The sequence below is a fragment of the Colias croceus genome, chromosome 9 (genome assembly GCF_905220415.1).
Source record: "Colias croceus chromosome 9, ilColCroc2.1".
Classification (NCBI taxonomy): domain Eukaryota; kingdom Metazoa; phylum Arthropoda; class Insecta; order Lepidoptera; family Pieridae; genus Colias; species Colias croceus.
Genome location: NC_059545.1, coordinates 7,977,843 through 8,002,066, shown reverse-complemented (window position 1 = coordinate 8,002,066; position 24,224 = coordinate 7,977,843). Strand labels below are relative to the sequence as shown.

Genomic DNA, 24,224 nt, shown 5'->3' with positions numbered 1-24,224 from the left:
AAGTTTATATTTAAAAAATGATTTTCAAACACTGGTTTACATTTAAATTGTGAAATCTAATCATTAAAATCTCAGTCCAAAGGATTTACAGAATCAGGGATTATCTCTATTTCTGATATCGTAGAATGATCAGAACTTTCATTATGCTCTTATTAATTTTAACTTTCCCCACTGCTATCTGCTACCTGTGTAAATAATCATTTTACCGGAAAATTCAACTTTGAAATAAAACTAAGAAGGGTATGTAACAGCAGCTCTATATAATTCCATACAGAGATAATACGTGCGGTCACCACCAATAAAATATAAAGACGACTGACGGATTTTTGATTTTTTTCACTGACAGGCTACCGTCACCTATCGCCCGAATTGTTTTCAATTGTGTATGACTCTGAATTGACTCCTATTTCTTCCCAACAAGGTGCAAGATGTACCTAAGTGCATTGTTTAGGGCACTTACGATTCAATGATTCGGGGTGATTCGGGTGTTTCTGGAAATACGATAATTAGCGAAGATCTGCATGCGCATTATTAGTTTTGGAGTACTGTATATTAAATAATACAAAAATAATATTTGGAACAAGCAATAACAAAGTTGTTCTGAAACACCTTATAGTAAGAAAATTGTTAAAGATATGCATTGCAAAATCTAGAGCCATATTTACTACTTATACATGATATAATACCTATGTTGTTTACTTTAATATAAAATTAGATAACTACCTACGTCGTTTACCTTAAAATATTTTTTTTATAGATACCTACTACCTTAGCCTACTACCTATAGATATTTTAAAATAACCGTCAACAACGATCAACCTATCTAAACGCTATAAAAATAATATGTTTAATTAATATTTTTTATTGAGGTCTCTAGACTATTTTATAGTCTTTATCGATACACTTTTTTTGTATTTATCCCAATAAAAAACTATTCCAACCTGTTTAATATTCAATTTGGAATGTCCTTTAATGTTTATTTAATTTTTAAGCATGGAGATTGAATATATTTGCGGCATAAATTTTATTCATAGAGTGCCTAATTAATATGCGAATATATAATAACTTTTTCTTCATATAAAATACACGTTAGGCAATTATTATCCTTGGCATAATTGGCTCATCTTATTTTCTTAATGATTCAATTATTGACTATTTAGGCCGCATACTTATATATTATGTACATTTAATTTGCGCAAACTTTAAATTTAATTTATATAAATTATGTACTCGCTTCTAAAGATACCTACGTTCTTCAACACGGAAAATAAAAAAAAAATACAGTACCAACACTTATTATAAACAAAGGGTGTATTCAGAAAGAAAGCTTGAAACTTATAAGCGCTTATCGGTGCTTGTCAATGCTGGTTTTGACAAGCTTGTCAATGGTGGTTTTGACAAGCTGGTTTGAGCATTGACAAGCGCCGATAAGCGCTTATAAGTTTCAAGCTTTCTTTCTGAATACGCCCAAACGTAATTGTAGATAGTTATAAGGTTATAGATAAAATAAACATGAAATAATAAAAAAATCAAAACATCACTAGCTACATAAAACCTTTAAAACATATTATTATGAAAATTCAAACAAAAATTCAAATTTCGAATGGAATGCACTAAGAAGATGGTTACCTACCAAAAAGGTCATATGTGAATATATGACCATAAACAATGGCCTTATCATGTTGATATGCTAAAGCAGGTGTTCAAATCGTTTATCTACCGATATAAAATAACTCTCAACAATTATGTAACGATTGGCCGTGATTATGCACAGCTAAGTTTTCGGTTCGCCTCCGTTATACGACTTTTACTTTTAGTGACACAACTAAGTGTGATTTCTCTCTCGAAAACCAGCTAATAAGTACAGTGATATTATATCTTAATGCATTCATAATCTCCAAAATATGTTCTCGAGTAATCGTAAAAATGAAGTCGAGGAAGGTACTTTTTCATTGTAAAATAAAAATACCTTCAACATGCATAGGTATGCCTACCTATTGTACCTATGGGTAGGTTTGTTTGACACACACAAAAAATACCTGAAAATACAGCAGTGAATAGACAAAGTGTGTGAAATAAGTTATGTGTTTGTTAACAACGGTTAACCGTGAATTTTCTCAATAACAATAGTGCAATTGTAACAAAGTCAGTACTGTGCCGGTATTCTTCTTTTTTCATAACAACTCCACTCTTATTATCATTACTTTCACATTTATCAATAAAATGTAAAAAGTTACAATTGTTACATAGTCTTGCTTTTTTAATATAGGTAATTAGTTAGTTATAAACGTATGTTCATAAGAAAATAACATTGATTGTTCTGTAACAATAATTTAGAACTCTATTTAGATTTCAGCAATAACGCTACCGTGTCTCGTCCTAAAAGGCTCAATCAATCGTTTTGAATTGATTATTCCTTTATTTCTCGACGGCTATTATTCATTCAGTAAGTTAACGTAAATATTACGTTACAAGATAGTTTGTGTTTTACGTTCCATTTTATTGAAACGTAACGTGTACGGAGTAAAGATTTAACGTTATGTCATCGACGCTTAAAATACGGTTAGCAAAAACTCGATCAAACCGTGAGCCAAATGCCTTTTATGGTTGCACCGGTTGGTTAAAAAAGTTTGTAGTTTGTACATACTGCACCAAGAAATGTATCGTTTTACGACCATTAACACGTTAAGATACAGTTAATAGCTATTAGAAAAATCTTAATTGTTCCTCTGATAGAGTTGATTTTGTATTGTCAGTATGCAGGAAATAAAATCTCTCAATTAATCGAGACATTCTTCGCGTTAACTACAACTTTTTTTCGATTTATAGGGATTTAACCCTAATAATTGTCACCACAATAAAAAGTCTTACAGGATACATTGTATAAGAGAAAAAACACGACTAGGTATTAATATCTTATATCCTACTTCCTATCCTTCCTACTACATACCTACTAATATTATAAATGCGAAAGTTTGTGGGAATGTGTGTGTGTTTGTTACTCTTTCACGCAAATACTACTAAGCCGATGACAATGAAATTAAGCACACATATAGAGTGTCTCATGGATTAACACATAGGATAGGTTTTATCCCGGAAATCCTACGGGAACTGGAACTATGCGGGTTTTTCTTTGAAAAAGCGGGCGAAGCCGCGAGCGGAAAGCTAGTACATAATATATAAACCTTAAAACAAAAACTTATTTGCTACGATTTTAATTCCTGCTTTTCTCAAAAACATAATAAACAAAACAAGCTTTTATGTGCTTTTAGCAATATCACAAGGATTGCTTATATTTTTGGCATGATGACAAGGACACTAAAATAAAAGGATATTAACAACTTCATTTTTACCTATTATGTTATCGTAGGTATATTTGGAATTTAAGAAGGTGGTATTTTTTAACTTTTTTGGGCCTTTTATTTACCTATTAAAAGCAGGTATAATAAAATATATTTAAAGGTTAAACTTTAAAATAGTGATTACGTATAAAAATCTTCTGATGCAGAAATATTTCAATGTTTTTTTGGCGATATAAAATTTGCTAATTTAATGTTAATTAGATACTTACATACCTAATTTATTATAACCTAAACGATGATACCTAAGAAAATGCTTCTTAAAATATTCTTTATCATACATTAAGGAAAACAAAAACTTGTTGACTGAACATAAAACGTGTCCCTAGACCAATTCCTCTTTTTAATTTAATTTATTTTGTTTTTCTGCAATTATTTTTGGTTTCAAAATTAATTAGAAATTACGTAATAATCCTAGTATGAAACGTTAACTTATTTTAGTTTTGTTTTCTAACCGGAGTTTAAAAAAAATTATTAAATTTTAATTATTGTCAATTAGGTAGGGTAGGTACGTTTTGAGTAAGTTACTTTATGATATTACTGAATAGGTAAAAAAATGGAAATAAAAATTATTCGAAGACTTTGTTAATTTTTGTGTTGAAGCAATACATAAATTTTATAGTGCATGCATTTTTTCCCGATATAAAATTTTTTTATTAAAAAGAGGAATTGGTCCTATATTTTTTGTGTATTTTTATGTAAAATAATCGATGTACAGCTAATGAGCCTTAATAAAATAAAATGAAATAAAAATAAATCTGTTAATCGTATAGACTAAATGTAAAATAATAATACTTTATTGGTTATAAAATAAACATTATGTACACGCTACAATCAGACCGTAACGGTAGAACGTAGGCTGACTTGTGAACACAATTTAATTGAGATATAGAGCCTGAATACCAGGTCATTGCCATCTTTTATTGGGTAAGATCTTAGGACTATTAAGCTCATCACGACACCATACACTACATTATAATACTAAGTGCACACTATTACACAAACTATAAATTATACCACAGATTATACTTACTTATTGTTTGTACACGCAGCTTAAATTATAGAAGGTTCCAGTTCAGTTGATTTTTAACAAATAATAGTGAGAAACCGTTTTACCATCGCTCGTAAGAAAATAAAAGATAAAGCTGGTATGTAAAGCATTCAATGCCTTCATTGACGTATTAAAACGGTAAAAGTGAAGCTGTTTTTATTTGTAAACCAATTTTAATAATATATTGCTAAAGAGCAATAATATATCAAAGGATATATGTATTAAATAATTGTTTTGTATGATTGTAAGTACTGTTTTCAATACGAATTACATATTATAGTATTTTTACTTTATTATTTTCATAGTATTGTAACCAAATTGTAAGCTTCCGTGTATAATATATAAGTTTTGGTATTTTAATTACTGACCTATTATAATGACATACAATCGGTCATAAGTCATAACGGTAACTGAAAATGTCTTATTAATGCAATTTTAATAAGTAGCTAAGCTAATAAGTTAGCGGCGAACATAAAAATAATTAATTAATTACTATTGAGTATTCGTATAGGTAAGTGTGGTTATTATGGTAATAATAATATTTGAAATATAAATTTTCAATAGTAAGTATCTAACTACTTAAATAAAAAAATAAACAGTGTGTACTAAGCACACGAATAACAAAATCAGTTGCTTATCTAAATTAGTTTTGGACACAAAAGATGGCTTTCGACTCTAGAGTCGGACTTGGACTAGTCGGTTGGACTAGTCCAATATTACTTCATCAATATACCTTTGCAATAATTATGTCAGTAGTGATAAATATATTTATTTGTATCCTTGATAAATGGTTAAACATCGTTATGTAATCATTAAGTAGGTATTTATAGGATAATCTTAATTTACATAGGTAATAAGTATAAGACTTACTTACCTATTATTATTTTATTCATAATTTCATGCTTATCATGATTTCAGAGAGCAATTTTCGGTATTTTTATTGTCCGAAAATTACCGAATGAATTTGCTTCCGCTTGGATTACCTATAAATAAAAATAAAAAAATTGGTCACCGCTCGAGCTTATAATTTTTTTTTCATCAATAAGTATTACCACATATGACCCTATATTATCAAACTTTACACAATATGCCCATATTTATATTTTACTAGCTTTCCGCCTGCGGCTTCGCCCGCGTTTTCAAAGAAAAACCCGCATAATTCCCGTTCCCGTGCGACGTCGTTTCCTGGATAAAACCTAGCCTATGTTGCTCAGTGAAGATTTATGTACGTAGCTTTCTAATGGTGAAAGAATTTATGAAATCGGTCCAGTAGTTTATGCGTGAAAACCATACATACGTAATTACAAACATTTCCTCTTTATAATATTAGTATAGAAGTATAGATAACTTTACCTCTAGCACATTTTTAAGATTCATATAAACTGTGACGTGACTCTATTATGTCTATTCCTTCAAATATAACGAAGACCTGTAAATTAATCATTACAATTACTGTTATTTGTGGCAAATATGCAACAGCCACAAATAATATAAAGGACGCAGTTCGTCCAAATATAATATACTGAAACATAAATATGTTGTAATAAAATAAGAATACCTATAGCTTGTAATTTGCTTTTATGCGAGTTCAATGATCAATTCGTCTTACACGAAGATTCTATAACAGAGTCAAGTTTCATGTGGAAATTGTAAAAGTTAAATACAATACAATACATAGTTGTATTCATGCTAAAGTATTAGCATAGTATTATGGTAATTGTTAACAAATTAATATAAGGAACTTTATAAAATGCTGTTAAAAAAAGTTGCCTAGAACACAGAAAGGGAACATTTTTTTTTGTTTAAACTTTTAAATTTGGCAAATGAGAAGCAAAATATTGCCATTAATTAATATCACATTTTAATAATTTTTACATGAAAATCACAATATCATGTCAAATCTCACTTTTTATGACCGACCCGCGCCCGTTTTATGATTAGGACTGTAAGGCTTTTTTAGACATAGCGTCTTTCTCTTCTTATAATTATTATAAACATTAAAATTGACAAATTCTATTGGTTTGTAGAAAAGCTTTAAAAATATAATTGTCAGTTTAATCAATTTTTACCAAAAATGTACTTGGACAATAGATAAAAGATTAGCTAGGGATAATATAACAATTTAGGTATGCACTTAACCAAAAGCTTATGATCATTAAATAAATGTCTCTCTATGGTAGAGCAATCACTCTTCCTAGAAGAAGGCCAATATAATCTCTTATGTTTTTGAAAATTGCATGGAAAACATGTAGTCTACAATCTATGTATTATTTTAAAGTATTTTTCACTTTTTGTCTATGTCTCTTTATCTGTAGGTATACATTCTGATATACCCACTCACTATATAATATACAGTCATAGCTTAGTCATAGATAATTTGGTGACATTTTGTCTGTAATGAGTAAATAATAAAAAATGGTTCAAGGTCTAAAAATATGTGAGTTTTCATAGTACTTTTCCACGAACAAAACTCTTCGTATGTGATAACCTTAAATCGAAAGTTATGTAATCATAAACACATTAACTTGTTTCCCATTATATCCTGAATTAATAAAAACATGTGTTTTAGTAAACAGGTTTCATACTCAGATATTTTCTCAGTAGGGGGAAAGAATGTAGTATTTTTGGTAGCTTAAAATTAATTACCATACTTTTATCGAAATTGAATATAAATTGTGGAATTCCCAAAGCTAAATGTCTATTTTTGATACCATGAATTATATCTATAATATTAAATAATTGATTAAACTGACATGAATAATGAGTTTTTTTTGTCAATTTTACTACTCGAGACATTTAGGGTTATAAGTTTTCAAATAATTCCTTATTAAACCATTTATTATTACCTATAATTATATATTATGTAGGCAAATATAAATTACCTACTCTGAAATAACTTCATGATAACAATCGATTTAATTATTCTAATTTATAGTAGGTACAAAGTCATAATTCATAAGTTAATGCGCTATGCAGTTTACCTGTTTATATACATTTTATTTTAGGTATAATGATAAAATTAAGAAGATTTTTCAAATATACATAATTTCAAATGGACCTATCCTCTTTCATCACCATTCGAAGAATAATTTGCTGGTATTTGGCTGGTATCTAATTCACCAACCGGTAGGTATCAAAATTTATACTCAGCATTTCACTTTATAAAATGACATTCACCACAAAAAACATAAAATATAAATACCATATAAGCAAATTGTGATGAGTGAAAGCATTTCGCACGTTGGATAAAATTACAAAAACAAATATTATACTTACGTTATAAATCAATGTCAATCAATATCCTAGTGCTTTTACTATTCCGCAATATTTGTTGAATCGTAGTAAATAACTTAATAATAATAATTCATTTTAAATTTATTGGAAAATGGCAATAGGCTACGTAAACTGTGGAAAATTTTTAAATTTAAAAATGGCGGGAATAAAGGAAGTTCCCGCGTAAACAGAATTTTCAGGCAAAGGATTTATGTATACAGCCAAACATATTTAATAATGAAAATGGAAAATGTATATAATTCTTTAAAATTGAAGAATATGTGTGTAAAAAAATAATGTTATGTTTTTATACGATAAAACATGCCATCAAGTCTCATCACAGTTTTTACCTCCTATTTTTTCTCGTATAATATTATGACCTTAACATTTACATTAGAACTTTAATAATAATTATAAGTCGTAAGATGATTGATTTGTTATAAAAAATATGTATTTAAACTATTAATATCATTCCTTATGAATTCCAATAAATTTTTTGAAGGTATTCTCTATAATAAATATTTGTATGTTTGCCTATAATTGTAGGTAATTATAAGCCCGGTCAAGCTATAGAAGTTCTCGTGGACGAACAGCGACACAAAAAAAAGTAACTATAGGGTACATTAATTATTACATTATATCGTTGGGGAAATCAGTAAAATGAAGTTGGTAGAAATATCAAAGGCTCTCGGGGAAAATTAGTGCCTACTGCAGGCCAACCACTGTGTTTTGATTTCCCACCTGCTGCGTGATAGCTTCAAACTCATACAAAACAAAATTAATTAGGAATCGAAGTAGCTATAGAATCTCACTTGACACTCTTGTATCTTTTATTTCATAGCCAATTTTACTCTTATCAATCACTTACTAATATAAATAATGATGAACTAGACTAAAATTGTGTAAGTATAGCTACGTATAACCAGCTACTGAATTCAAGCAAGTACCTACGATCTATGAGATAGTATTACCTTACTTCGAATCTAAGGTTTAGATTATAATATAATACTGGTATTAGGAACATAATATATTATCTGTGCTCCTAGTACAAACTTAGTACAAAGTAAGATAAGCAGTTAGCTTTCAAACTGTAAAGTGTAAAACTATAGGTAGGTATATGCAGCCTCAATCGAATTTTCGATTCGTTCTACATAACCAATTACTAAGTACTTATATAGTCTGAATTCGGAGAGTCAGGCTTGAATAGAACCTTATCAATTATACACCTAGATTTGATCAAACGACTACTTATAGCTAATATATGCTCGTGTTTTCGAACTAGAATTTTAGTTGGAAAAACATAAGTATGCATTAGTTTTGATTATCTAGAATTCATTCGATGTTTATATGGATATAACCAGACTCATGATATAGATAAAAAATAATTCGAGTTTAATATGGGGCAGAAAGGTCAAGTATAAACTTGTAGTTATCGGAATTGTCGCTATTTGGAAATTTTAACATAAAAACTATTCAAATCAATAATCTTTTTTTATGTATACTAACAGCTTCATAAAAATAATGAATAAGTTATCGTTTAGTATCACTTCGACTTCGAAGACTGTAAATTAATTATACCCAAATAACGCCTCGTTGATATGTTAATGTTATTTTTGTTATTAGGTCGTTACATATAGGTATTATGTATAAACATACCTATAGATATGTTTCGTGCAAAGCTGTAAACTAAGTTGAGTTTATGTCGAAATATATTTACTTTTAAGAGATCTGATTGAATGTTCGTAGAATTATGAACGCATTTTTAACCTAGAGGTACATTTAAGTTGAAAAGGTTAGATCAGTCTCAAAGGACGAGAAATTAGCTCAAATGTGTAGTTAAAAACGAAGGATGAGCTTTTTATCGAGAACGGAAGTATGATTCAATCTATATATTTTTCTATTCTACTACAGCAGTAATAATCTATAATTTGATACATTATTGCAGTTAATTACTTAATTATGGGTAAGCTCTGTTCTTCGTCATTTACCTTCAAAAACATAATATGAAACGTTTATGAATTTTATCGCACATTGTCTACGTATTGTTACGTTACGTGCGTTACGTATTACCTACGTTTATGAATTTTATCGTAGGTATAATAGTCATGGAAACTTTTCATTTGAGAGTTTCACCCTTTTGCAAGAGCCTTTGTGAGGTCAAAGGAATTGTAGGAAGGAAGAGGAGGTGGCATAGCTTGGAATCCTTGCTTCCGACTGTCTCGCGAAAATCCTTTTTTGTAACGTTACATGCGAATTATTTAAGAGATGTTAAAACGTATGCACTATGCACATAGTTTGCGTAATCATTGAAACCCAAATTGTTTCTGATTCAACTCTATTTAGATAGAATCAACACGAAACTAAGTATTAAAAGAGGATAGAGCCTTCCAGAACCGTCTAGAATTGATGCAATACTACACAAATGTCAATTAATAACAATTTTCACAGACTATATAATTAAATTATGAGTGGCCTTGATCATCCGTGAGAAGGTTACCTATGACCTGACTTAGAACTTAGGGTTCATAACATTATATGGTCAACTATTTAATAATAAACATTCTAGAAATCACTATTTTAATGTGTCTTTAATGGCTTTTTTTATGGACTAATAATTATTAACAGTGGCATTTTCGGAATCACTTTCATGACTTGGTGACGTTGGTATATTGTTATTAAAACAAATGTAATAAACTTTTATATAATATTACAATATCAAAAGATAAAAAAGTTCCTTCATGATATTTTAATAACATTTTGAAATTATGACTGATGTGCTGAGAATTGTTTTATAAAATTAACTTTGGAATTATCTGACCATCAAATTATATACCTACTTATAACTATTAAATGTATGATAACTAAGGCCAACGCTTCAACTGATTTATAATCATTATAGTACCTATTAGGTAAATTTTAAACATGCACCTAGATATTTTACATTTTAATATCCTAGTTGTCTACTTCATAAAAGCACCATAGAGTCCATGATAAAAAATACTTATTCTAAATTTAGAAACTGTGTTTATTTTTATTTATTTTCTTATTTAATATCTATTTGATAGATTATTATTTAAATGGTAGGTACAATAAATGATGACTCAAGCTTATGGAACGATTTTGTGGTCTGTAATCAATAGATTGCGAGCAAGGAAGAAATACTGTGATTATTTACTACAAACTAGTGATTTCGAGGCACACATAATCAGATATGAATGCATATTTTAAATCGTACAAAATAATGCCTCAATAAATTCATAAAACAGCCGGCAGTATTTGGGTACCTTCTGCAAAAGTTAGTAACTAAGTGCAAGTTGAATAGCTTCTTATGAATCTAAATTTTCTGACGTGTTGATAATGAGTGGGGTGTTTATATGATTATATCTTATTAAATTTAATATTTTATAACTTAAGTACAGAAAGTAACATCTAAAGGCAGATTAAATTTCATTTGAACAAATTGCAAAATAGGAAACGATTGTGTAAAGAGATAGGTAAGAATAAGAACATTGCGTGCATATAACTGAAGATTTGTGTGAGATAAATCACTGTTTGGTGAACAAATGGCTGGGTAAAGGAATATTGATTAGCTAAAGGTAATGGGAGTGAACAGTATCGCCTGTTTTTGCAATAAACTGGACAATAAATAAATATTTCCAGAGATTTAAGACAACGCCACCTTTAGAGTGTAGGTATCCCACTTCAAAACTACAGCTACTATTTTTTATTTATTTATTTATTTATTTATGATTCCTTACAGCTATTTTTACAATAATTACATAATAATTGAACAATACGCCAATGAAAAGGAATTCCATTAATAGAATTATAAGAAAAAACTGTGACAAAGAAAATTGAGAATGTAGGAGGAAAAGATATACGTTAATACGTTTTACATAAAGTAGGTACAAATTACTAATACACATATCTTGACTAATAATTGAAGAGTTTGCTTGTTTAAACGCGCTTATCTCAGGAACTACTGAACCGGTTACAAAAAATTTCCCATCGCGGTTGGATCGTAAGCAAGTATTAATAAGTATGTACTTTTTAATGTTTTATACAATAAAACTAATACACAACTCGAACTTATATAAGAAACCCATTTTCATTTGAAACATAATATCTTAAAACCCCTCTCTACATAGTAAACTTTAAGCATTAAGCATACAATGTGCACATACACTCTTTGTTTAAAATACCCATAATAATCCTATCAAATATAATCCTATCAACAAAACAGTCACCTATCGGAAGATGTCGTCATTAATTTCACAAATCAGTAACTTAGGAATTGTAACAAGGAAGAATGTTCCATTTCGATCTCAGACCATATCCATGCGTTTGCGCAACGTTGTTAACTGGAGCGCGGCCCGGATTTCGTCCTTTCACCACCACTTTATGGAGATTACCTATATTTAATTAAACTGCAATTAGCCTGTGCAAGTTTGCATCAATGTTGGCTAAACAATTTGTAAGTGTATCTTTATAATATTTGCGTTAGTTTCTTTTTCGGTTAGCGTAGTAACTAATAAAACCTTCTTCTAAAATCTTTAACTTTACGTTGTCCCGACCTTAAAGTGATTTTTTCTACCAATATACATTTAATTGTAGATATTTCAAATGTCATACTCTTATATAGCACTGTAATTTAGTATGTAGTAAGTAACTACTTGTTATACAGGGTGGCCCGTTTTCAGTGGTCCAAAAATTTTTTTCAGCTTGAGAGCATCATGAGTAATCATTTAAAATAAACTTTAGTTAAGCGAAAACTTATGGTTTAGAAATTATGATTTTTTTTTTTAATAATCCGAAGTTTCAATATTTTTGACACAAAACTACTCTGTTATGAAAACTACTGGACCGAATTGAATGAAATTTGGTATAGGTATAGCGCAATAACCTACCTATCGCGCTATAGGCTCATCTTGTGTAAATAATTACACTACATTTTTTATTTTAACTTTTTCTGTAGTTTTTTGAATTTCTCGGCAAAATGTCGATTTTTCGAAAAAATCCTGTGAAAAAAAAATGTACCACCAAGGTTTTGCTGGTACTGCTAAAAACTTCCTTAACATAAGGTTATTCTTTACACAAAAAATCATAGTTGTCCTTCGATTGTAACATCTTCAAAAACAATATCATGTGCATTAACACATGAAAATCGAAAAATTACGAAATTTACCATAATTCAATTTTAATCATTTGGAACGGCCAATTTTTGGTTAAAGAACCATTTATTGCCATAAAAGTCGTTACAAATCAGTATTCACATGGCTATAAAAGTTAAAATGAATGAAATAAAATTTTAACCTGCTAGCCAAGATAACTTTACTTTATTGTAATGTCAATTTATAGAGTTTTTTTTTTGTTATTTAGTTTTTAGGTTTAAATCTTAATAAAAGGTTTGAAGAATCAATAAATCAACATAAATATTAATTAACTAATATATTGTTTATTTTTTACAAAAGGTTTTCGAAATGCCGTCCGCCTTTCGCTAAACATAATCTGCATCTGCGTAAGAAATTTCTTCGCAGCCTATTAAATGGCTGCCGGCTTTCTTGAATGGCTGTTATAGCCATTTGAATTTATGCCTATAAATAACCATAAATTTATTATACATAGGTACATTTGTATACCAGTTTATGGTATTATACCATTTAATACCATAGGTTCATACCTATCCGGAGAGGAGGATCGGTCGCGGTGGCACCATCCACTGGCCAGCCTGTTCACCCGACTTGAACCCCGTTGATTTTTTCATTTGGGGATACATTAAGGAGATTGTGTACGTACGGGAGAGCACATCGGAGCAAGAATTGGAGGAAAATTCAAGTGGCTATAACAGCCATTAAAGAAAGCCGGCAGCCATTTAATAGGCTGCGAATAAATTTTCTTAAGCAGATGCAGATTATGTTTAGCGAAAGGCGGACGGCATTTCGAAAAACTTTTGTTAAAAATAAACAATATGTTAATTAATATTTATGTTGTTTTATTGATTCTCCAAACCTTTTATTAAGATTTAAACCTAAAAACTAAATAACAAAAAAAAACTCTATAAATTGACATTAGAATAAAGTAAAGTTATCTTGGCTAGCAGGTTAAAATTTTATTTCATTCATTTTAACTTTTATAGCCATGTGAATACTGATTTGTAACGACTTTTATGGCAATAAATGGTTCTTTAACCAAAAATTGGCCGTTCCAAATGATTAAAATTGAATTATGGTAAATTTCGTAATTTTTCGATTTTCATGTGTTAATGCACATGATATTGTTTTTGAAGATGTTACAATCGAAGGACAACTATGATTTTTTGTGTAAAGAATAACCATATGTTAAGGAAGTTTTTAGCAGTACCAGCAAAACCTTGGTGGTACATTTTTTTTTCACAGGATTTTTTCGAAAAATCGACATTTTGCCGAGAAATTCAAAAAACTACAGAAAAAGTTAAAATAAAAAAATGCAGTGTAATTATTTACACAATATGAGCCTATAGCGCGATAGGTAGGTTATTGCGCTATACCTATACCAAATTTCATTCAATTCGGTCCAGTAGTTTTCATAACAGAGTAGTTTTGTGTCAAAAACATTGAAACTTCGGATTATTTAAAAAAAAATCATAATTTCTAAACCATAAGTTTTCGCTTATCTAAAGTTTGTTTTAAATGATTACTCATGATGCTCTCAAGCTGAAAAAAATTTTTGGACCACTGTAAACGGGCCACCCTGTATATTCACTCGCATGGATCTCGGATCAAAAGTAGCCTCGTAGTATGTGCTAATTATCTCTCTACCGAACATAGAGATCCGATCAGCTGTTTTGGCGTGAAAGAGTAACGCATATTCATATATTCTTACAAACTATAACTTCCTAATAGTTTATAATATTGGAAAAATAGTTTTATTTACAATATGAACGAAGCGCCAACAGCTAGTTAATACATAACATTAATTATGTATTCATTTTCAAAAGGGCCACTTCGTGTTATGACAAGATGCTTGTGCTTGGATCAATGTGAAGGGCCCTCAGAGTGACATGTGAATTAAAGGCCGAGAGACCCGACTGGTCAATGGATTAAATCTAATATATAAAAATCAATGCCACTTTTCGTTGTAATTCCATAACTCGAGAACGGCTGAACCGATTTCGATAATTCTTTTTTTATTATATTCCTTGAAGTACGAGGATGGTTCTTATGTAGAGAAAACGTGAATATGTACCACGGGCGAAGCCGGGGCGGACCGCTAGTATTATAATAGATTGTTGTGTTACCATGTAACAAATAGTTAGGAACATATTTTATGGGATGTAGTTTTTATTTGCTCAAATAATAATACATTATCTTAGAATTATCATGAGAATTATCTTTATTTCAACATCTATATTAATCATCTAACTTTAAATACACGACTTTGCTAGAGTGCATTTCAAGTTGTAGCGCCATTTTCATACTTTTCGTTTTCGCCTGTTGCCTATTTTCTTTACACCATATGGACAGCTTTTTATATTTAACAAATACTTCATATCTTATGTTAAAATTTACCGGAATGTGTTTAGAGGTCTGAAACATGATTATAAATTAGTTACTTCATGTTTATTGTTCCTAAGGATTTACCTATATAAGTAATTTTGTTCAGTTATACTTAATCGTAGGTATTACCTATATTATTTTTATTTAAATTATATAATCTGTTCGAATCGTAAAATATCAAACTATTCACGTGTTGCAGGACTGAGGAAATGACATTAATTTTTATACGCTCGCGGTGTCTGGGGAAATATAAGTTTAATTCCAAAGGCGAGACAGATTCGCAGAGTGCATAGCGCTGTATTTTGTTCCCGTGAAATATACAGACATTTTTATGAATTTTGCGGATAGAATTTATTTCAAAGCATAATTTTGATATTTTAAACGTAATATAGAATTACATATTTATACCAAAATGTTGAAATTGAGCTGTTAAATCACAAAATATGTAAATTAAAACAAATATTTGTAACTTTGTTACCTACTTCCTTCATATATATCGTAATTCTCTTTTTCGAGACTTTTCCACAAACTGCGTTATTCAGGGCGTAACGAATGTACTATTTGAGACATAAAATATTAAATAATCATAAACAAGACGATGCAGTAACATTGTGCGATATAATTTGCATATACTTACATCAGCGTTATCATAATAACACATAATACCATTACAATACATGGTCCACTTTCTTGCAACAATAGACGAGGCTGAAATTGAATTAAATTAGTGTTGTAAATTCACTAGACAAAACATGTCGTGGCTTAGGTGCTTTATGATTATGGCATTAGGTATAATGTTACTATTTTAATGAATTAATACAGTGCTTATAATATACAGGTACTGTTTAACATAAGGTGTGAACAACAATACCTACTTGTACTTATAAAGTTATATACCTACTATACTAGCTGTGTTCCGCGGTTTTACCCGTATTGCTCAGCTCATGTGCCTTAGCACAGTCTACTTATGAAAATAATATTTATACTGTGGCCTTAGTGAGATGATATATAGCCTATAGCCTTCCTCGATAAATGGGCTATCTAACACCGAAATAATTTTTCAAATCGGACCAGTTGGATCGGTAGTTCCCGAAATTAGCGCGTTCAAACAAACAACTCTTCAGCTTTATAATATTAAAAGCAGAATAGATTATAGTCATATATTTGCTTATTAAATACACGCTACATATATACTTGACACTTCCGGAGGGTTATCTTGCAACTTTATGTACACAAAAAAATTACACCATTCCATTCTACGAAAAAACTCAAACCTTTTAATAATAATTACCTATGTAGTTTGCAATCCTTGTAGGTATGTACGTATATTTCCATAGCACATGCCTGCACGCAGAAATTTGATTTTGAAATATTTAACGAGCAATACTTTATCCATTAATCAAATCGGAGGATATTAGACATTACGCATGCTCTGTGAACTTTGTTGGTGATTAACGCTTGTAAATAGAAAGGCTTTTAACGTGTTGTCACATTTAATTTTTGCGAACGATACAAAGAGTCACAAAGTGCAATTCACGCTTTCTAGCATCTGATTATTTTGAGATTAAAAGCTTTTTTCATTGATAAACCTGTTAAAGTAGTGTTAATTGAATTTCTATAATATTGTATTAAAACAAATGAAAAAATCATCGAGAGTCGTCCACCGTTTTCGCCAACTCTTGACTTGGACTTGAGTTCTTTATTCCAAAGACTAGATAATAAACAGATACAGTTCTGATTTTCTGAAACAATAAAAGATAGAACCATAATTGTTTTTGTAGTAGAAACGATGTCCCAAGTACCAAGACACAGATAATATAATACTAGACCAAGATGATAATATTACGTCTTACATAATATTATTTGAAGACATTGTAATTTGTAACTATCGTCACGTAGATCGGCCGTATCATTGATGTATGTAAAACGATGTAAATATGTAGCTTAATTTCACAAGATGAAGGCTTTCTTGATTTACGAAAATGCTAGTAAACGAATTCGAAGGCTTAAATAGTAAATTATCACTTTCTCAGATGACTAAAGCTAAGTATCAATCGTAAATTCAATTCTTTCAGCTCATGGTGTAAGAATCTTTAAATGGACCTATTCAATTTTTTTTTCTATTTGAGAGGAAAAAATAACCTGGTTGGAAGCGAAAGGTGTAATCTTTAATCATGATAGGTAGATAAGTTTGCAATTGAAATTTTATAAACCAATCTAACGCAATTGTAACTCAATTGGTTTACAAATATAATTCCGGCTGAATGAAATAAATAATTTTAATGTATGGCATCTCATATAACAGCCAGCAATGCCAATTTTAAGCTGCATTGATTAAGGCGTGCCACTTCAATTTGAGCAAAAAATACATTCCAATGTGTCGGAGAAATGAGTTGCATAAGTTTTACGAGTCGCACTACTACATTCTCCATGTTTATATTTGACTAGCTGCGTGCCGCAGTTTCACCCACGTAAATTGTTGTTGTTGTTGTTGAGTTTTTCCTTTTATCCTAATGATGCAAATTATTCTTATTAGCCCCTTATTACATTGGCTATCTGTCAGTTGAAGTCCCGTTAAAATCGGTACAGCCGTTCCAGAGATTAGCTGGAACAAACAAATATACACACAGACAAAATATGTAAAAATCACTATATAATTTTGATATGTATATAATATGTAGTATTTACTGTGTCTACATCCGGCGAATTTATAAATAAAGATATTTTAAGTTTGAAAAATCTGATGTTTTGCGCGAAGTGACAGTAGTACCCACCTCAACGCTTCGCTTATGAGGCGTGCAAAAATCGGTTATTTTAATACTACAAACAATCACTCCAATTTTCTTATTGGTAGACTTAGATTATGTACTGTATCAAGGGTGATAAAGGCCAGCTAATTTGGGAATTTAAATTAGTATTATATCCATTATCCAATGATCATTGTCGCCGTAAGTGAGTAATGAACATTCGGGTAAATGATTGACTTATCAATATCCATTAATATTTATTAAAGCAACTTACGATCGATATCGATACAATAATGAGACGTCTATTTAAGATGATTTAATGTTATCAGTCATAAAAATTAATATGAGAGTTGTTTTTGAATTTTTAATACACCGACCTATAAAAGTTCGGTGTTACCTTTTCAATTTCTCGTACGTTACGACAAACACGTTTTTACTATGGTTTTTATGGGTTTTTATGACGATTCCAGTATTTGTAGGAAAATTATGTGTCCTAAGTTCTTTGGTATAATTATTATTATGGAATGTATGGTATTTCCAAAAATATGGATTGGCTCCTAAGTGCCGATTTTTGTAATTTCATTAATGTCATTACAATATTAACCTTTCTCCAAAATCATTATTAAATCATTAGTAAATTGGTATAAATTCATAAGCAGGTACTTAAATACATATATGTATGTCAATGTAGTATAAGAAATTCTATGTCCTTGCCAGGTTGCCTGAAAAACATTTCTTTTACTGTTTTCTAAATCTCTCTCTACATTTTGTCATGTTATTGTTTGTGTTGTGTTTATTGTTGCATAATAACAATACGATGCATTGTACGGACCAATAAATATATTTAATCATTATATTCAAGGCTCTTTAACATCTGATGATTCAATAATTCTACGTGTAACAAATCACTTTCTCTATAAAAACCGGACTTGATCTAATAACTAAGTGTAGGTACATATACATCATATTCTGACTACTTCACTTTCATCAGCGAACATCTGGAAGTTATTATCAGAAATACATACTTATTATTATGCCAGATAGATAATATTATATACGAATATGTTATTAAACTTATTCTTTTGAATATTCATTAAACATAATATACCTTATTTATCACTTTCCTATTCTTGTGACTTGTTTTGTCTTTTAAATACGGCACACATTTGCTCGATAATTTGTTAAGTGATTTTAAAACCTGTTAACTATTTTTTAACAAATTACCTACAATCATATCAAGAGGCATTTATCAAAGTAACAGAAGGACGTTTAAATGTTAACTTTGATTGAATACAGGCCTAATAAGATGTGATATCCGGATTTGTTAATCGTCAAAACATTACATACTCCAGGAAATACATCCAAATACCAATTCAATTAAATAATTTGATAAGCAATCCATTAAAATACCTCTATTGACCTATATTAATACAAACAAGTTAAATGTCTTATAGGCCTACGAAATCATAATATATATGTAATTCTTTCATCAGTGGTAACAATTAAAAATAAATAAAGGTGTGCCGTACAATTTTATTTATTTGTAGTTGAAAATTGAGAGAAATGAAACAATCAAATACATATCTAGTTTTCCTATTTCCTCGAACTCTTGGAAATTCCTAAGCATTTTACCGATATGATATAACTTGATGCTATAATTACTTAACTTATGTAATCGTTTCTATGTACGAATCTTATTTAAATACGTCTGATTAAATTTCTGAGATGTAAAAAAACACCTCGTCAAAGGTGTTTAAGTGAGTTGTTAGTATGTAGATTCAATACATAGGCCACTTTCACCATCGTTATAATTATAGCGATAAAAAGTTTTGTTCAATAAAAAAGAGAACATAGTTATCATACCTATCTGTTTTGTAATGTGGAAATGACAAATCTAAGCATGGACACACCAAAGTAAGGTGCCTATTTGCGCGCTATTTTTTGAGAAAATTTTGTTTACATCACTTTTCAAATTAGGTAGGTATTTAAAAATGTGAATGTGCTTTTTAGAAAAATCGATTATCAAACGCGTGGCTGACGTATAATTTAGTGTTAAATAGAAAGTTAGGTTGGCGAATGTTGTTGTGATGAAAGATATTTCTTATGCCCTAGTATTTTATCGACCAGGATCTTGAAAGAGCCTTATACGAAGTAAATGGTGAAATACATACAATGAAGATGTATCGAATAATGCAATTAGAATCATAGTAAGTAATATGATATTAACTTGAATCAAGAAAACAAGAAAATGCTATTGATAAAAATAACATTTAATAAAACAATACATAAAATTAATTTTAAAACTCAGCCGTAAACCCTTTTACTTTATCTTGATATTGTTTATGTTTTTCTTCCAATGTTCTTAAAGCACTTGATGGTCGAAGTCCTCCTCCAATGTTAACCAAAAAACTAATTTCTACTGGTTGGATGTTTGCATTATTTTCCGTGCGATCTGTATTGACTCCTTGGTCTCTCGAACTCGATTTACTTCTGGAATTTTCTAATTTAGTATTAACTTTCTTATCTTTATGTCGAACATTGCCTCGAGCAGTTTTACACTTCATTATATTTTGATCACCTCTATCCTGATTGTCTGATTGTATGTTTATATTCATTTGGTTATGTTTTATTCTTTTATTTTGATCTGCTGATCTTGATTTTTGATATATTTTCCTAATAATTGATGTCTTTTGCTGAACCGACTTATTAACGAGGTATGATTTATTTTGATCTTCGTTAGTGCAAGTTTTTTTTTTGCCGGAATCGTGTCGAGTTGCAGAATTGCGACGAGATGTTGACGCTTGTCTTTCATTTTTCTTTGTGTTTTCTTCTTCGACCGACTTTTTATAAATCTTTAATCGATTAGCCATTCTCACTTTTTCTGAATACCTTTGCAGGCTTCTTGCTCTTTCTAATCTCGGTCTTATGTTTTCCATGTCAGGACCCAAGCCACCGAGTTTTAAATTTTGCATCGGTTGTGCTGTCGCTCTTCGTGCATGCCTTCGAGGTTGCGATACTTCTGAAACACTTTTTAAATTATTCTCTGCTATGTCATCTTGCGATTTGCACTCTAAATCGTCAGTAAATTTAAGTTCTTCATATGATCGATCCAAATAATATTCCATATCTTGATTTATAAGTTTTTCATAATACATCTCATTGTATGCCTCTGTATTATGAAATTCGTTTTCATTGTTGTTGCCCGCATCGTCTATGCTTTCTCTTTCAGTGTCACCTACTTGAGGTGAAGTCGAGCGAATCTCCTCTGTTTGTTCTTTTTTGTTGATGTTGTTGTTACCACTGATTCGCTTGCGAAACATATCTAAGTATGTAGTCTTTTTGGACGTTTGCAAATATTTATTCAACAAATAACTTTTTGGCTCTTGTGAATTCGATTCTCGCTCATGATTTGGTTTATTTTGCTTATGTTTTTTCAACTTTGGGACTTTCATTAGCACATCGTTCTCATAAAAAGGCACTAGGATCGTGTCCATCTTATCATCAGAAATTTGTTCTTTGATTGTTGATTTATTTTTAAAATCATTTTCAAGACTATCTAAAGAAATATCACTACACGAACTCGCAAGTTTATTCATATTTTATCCTATTTATTTGTTTGTTGTGCACTTCGACTTTTCCATAAAATTTCTTTTGAATAGATGTCACTCTTCAATTTTGACAACGTTATTAAAAATTAAAATTAAAAATGTATAAATAAATTGTAAAAAGGTAATATATAATATATACAATCAGGTTATATTCGACAAAACAATAATCAAAATTACGAAACTATTGCAATTACTTAAAACAGTTAAACTTTAATCAAAACACTTAAGATGCAATTTCTTCGGATTTAAAGATGCTATCAACAAATTTGCAAAAGGGGAATCATGCTAAGTTGGAGGGTGAGAAATGTAATTAAATCTGCCGGATATTCGGTCTAAGGATTGTCGGTTCCAATCCGTAAGCCAAGTGTTGGCAAACTTCCAGAACACTCTACGAAACTGCTCTCAACAACTTAATAATATAAACTCAAAATTTAAACGCTGCAAGGAAAACAATATTTTGCATTCCTCCAAAGCAAAAATGCGGAAGTAGGACAATTTAAACAATACGAATTGAATTTTATCTAAAGTGTATTTGTTTTCAGGACGTCTTGTTTTATGGAATGCTTTGAAAGCTTTCAGTGTAAACATACAATAGGTCCTTTATTGAGAAAAATATGGAACATTTTGAACTTATTTCGAAATCCTGTTTTATGGTTGAACGAAAACAATACTGTGAGGGCAGAGGGTAGATATACATAGAAAAATATTTTCTTTGTGATTACTATGTGATGAATTAACGTGAGTATTCAGAAACATTATATTGAAGACATTAGCATTTTTTGCTGCACTTTCTTATAAATTGAAATCAATTACCGGATTATCATTTTTTAATCTTACCAATAATTGCAATTCACATAATTAAAATTATGTGATGTGATCAAATTAAAAATATTCAAATTGATCTCAAGAAATATAGCAGAATTATCAATTTATGTAGGATCGGGGCTAAATGAAAAACACTTTTGAACTTCTTCAGATTTATTTTCGGACCACAATCTATTTTTAGAAAACATCTTACAGAGAAACAGCCGTTTTCACCCACGATCCCAATGAAAGAGAGAGATCATTCCTCATTCGCTCTCTACTTCACATTCACTCCTTGATTCACTCATAGTCTATCGTTCTTTCATTCTCATCATCGTTCAGAAACTAATCTTACACACGTTCAGAAACATCAATTAATCATTCATCTTACCTTATCATCCCACATTTATGTTATTTTTATCTACGTAGATTAGACAACATTCTGGAATACAAAAAAATACCCGGAAATGTGCAACAAAATTGGCATTTAGCTAAAATATAGTCTAGTCGTTAATTATTAATTAAATATGGACTAATTATACACAGATCAAGTAAATCATGTGATATATTGGTCTGGCGATCATTTGGCATATTGGTAGTATCCTTCAAATAATGTAGATTTTTTTTAATCAATCTTAATTTAGGTCAACCCATCAAATATCATCAACATATTTGACATATAATATCACAGATTGTCTATATTAATTGCTAATTAAGTCTACATCTGCTCTATATCCAGTTTTTGAAGACATTTTTTAACATTAAATCTCTTTACGACTATAATATTCAGACGGTTTTATTGACCGTCCTTGGCCAAAAGGCAATTTAATTTTTTCTTTACATCGGCACCTGCAATTAATCAAAATCAGGAATTCATCTAATATGTGTTAATAGGTCAAGTAAGAAATGAATAAACATATTTGGACGATATCGTTTAGCGCCTTTTGCATATTATTGATTCGATTGAATTATTTATTATCTAGATACGTCGTAATGATATAATTTCAAAATATTATGTTGTAATAATATTGATTTTATATCATTTCAACCCTAATTCCTCATTGTTAAATTGAAGATAAGCAAAAAAAAAAATATTTTAAACTTCGAGTTTAGTAGGAGGATCTAGACTTAGGGAACTCATTTCGTTTGCAAATTTACCATTTTTTACTCTGTCGTAGTTTACATGAAACCTTGCATGAAACAAAGATAAATAAATAATATGATATTATTAAATAAATACATTATAAAACAAATCGCATACAAACGTCGTAGGTATTTGATTCATGCCGATGCAGTCAGAAAGTTTTTTGTTTTGATGGCAAATTATACACGCTATATTTTATGTGGTTTTATTCCACTTTCTAAACCTTCTCCTAATTGTGTCATCTATTATTATCTAATAAAATATAACTAGCTGCTTTTGTTTTTTTATACACGTAGATACTTATTTCCTAAGCCAGTAGGACTAAAAGTAGAAATGAAAACTTTCTGGATCGATTTCTTTCAAATAGTAGAGCAGATCTAAAACAACAGTTTACAACTATTTTATATTGTAAACATGTATAAGATTGTTCATTACAATAAAATAGTTTCAATACAAAATAACAATCGAGAATCCGTGTTGCAATAGCATTCTTATGAGATAACAATCACGTTAGCACGAATTACAAAGGAACTATGTATACCAAGATGGTCATTATCATGATCTTACTAAGTTAACTAATTGATTTGTAACCTCTACTATATTTTAAGTCATTTAACTCGGAATGAGGATATACGACGATTGTCCCTTTGTACATTCAAAGGAATACAGCAGCAGAACAATAGTGTATTGTGTTAATTTAATC

At 29.9% G+C, this 24,224-nt stretch overlaps 1 protein-coding gene across 2 annotated transcripts in view; it reads left to right on the top strand.

Moving 5' to 3' along the window:
- Positions 1-24,224, top strand: part of LOC123694436 (C-type lectin domain family 4 member M) — a 70,082-nt gene that overhangs the window by 678 nt on the left and 45,180 nt on the right. The gene's annotated exons all lie outside the window — the stretch shown is intronic.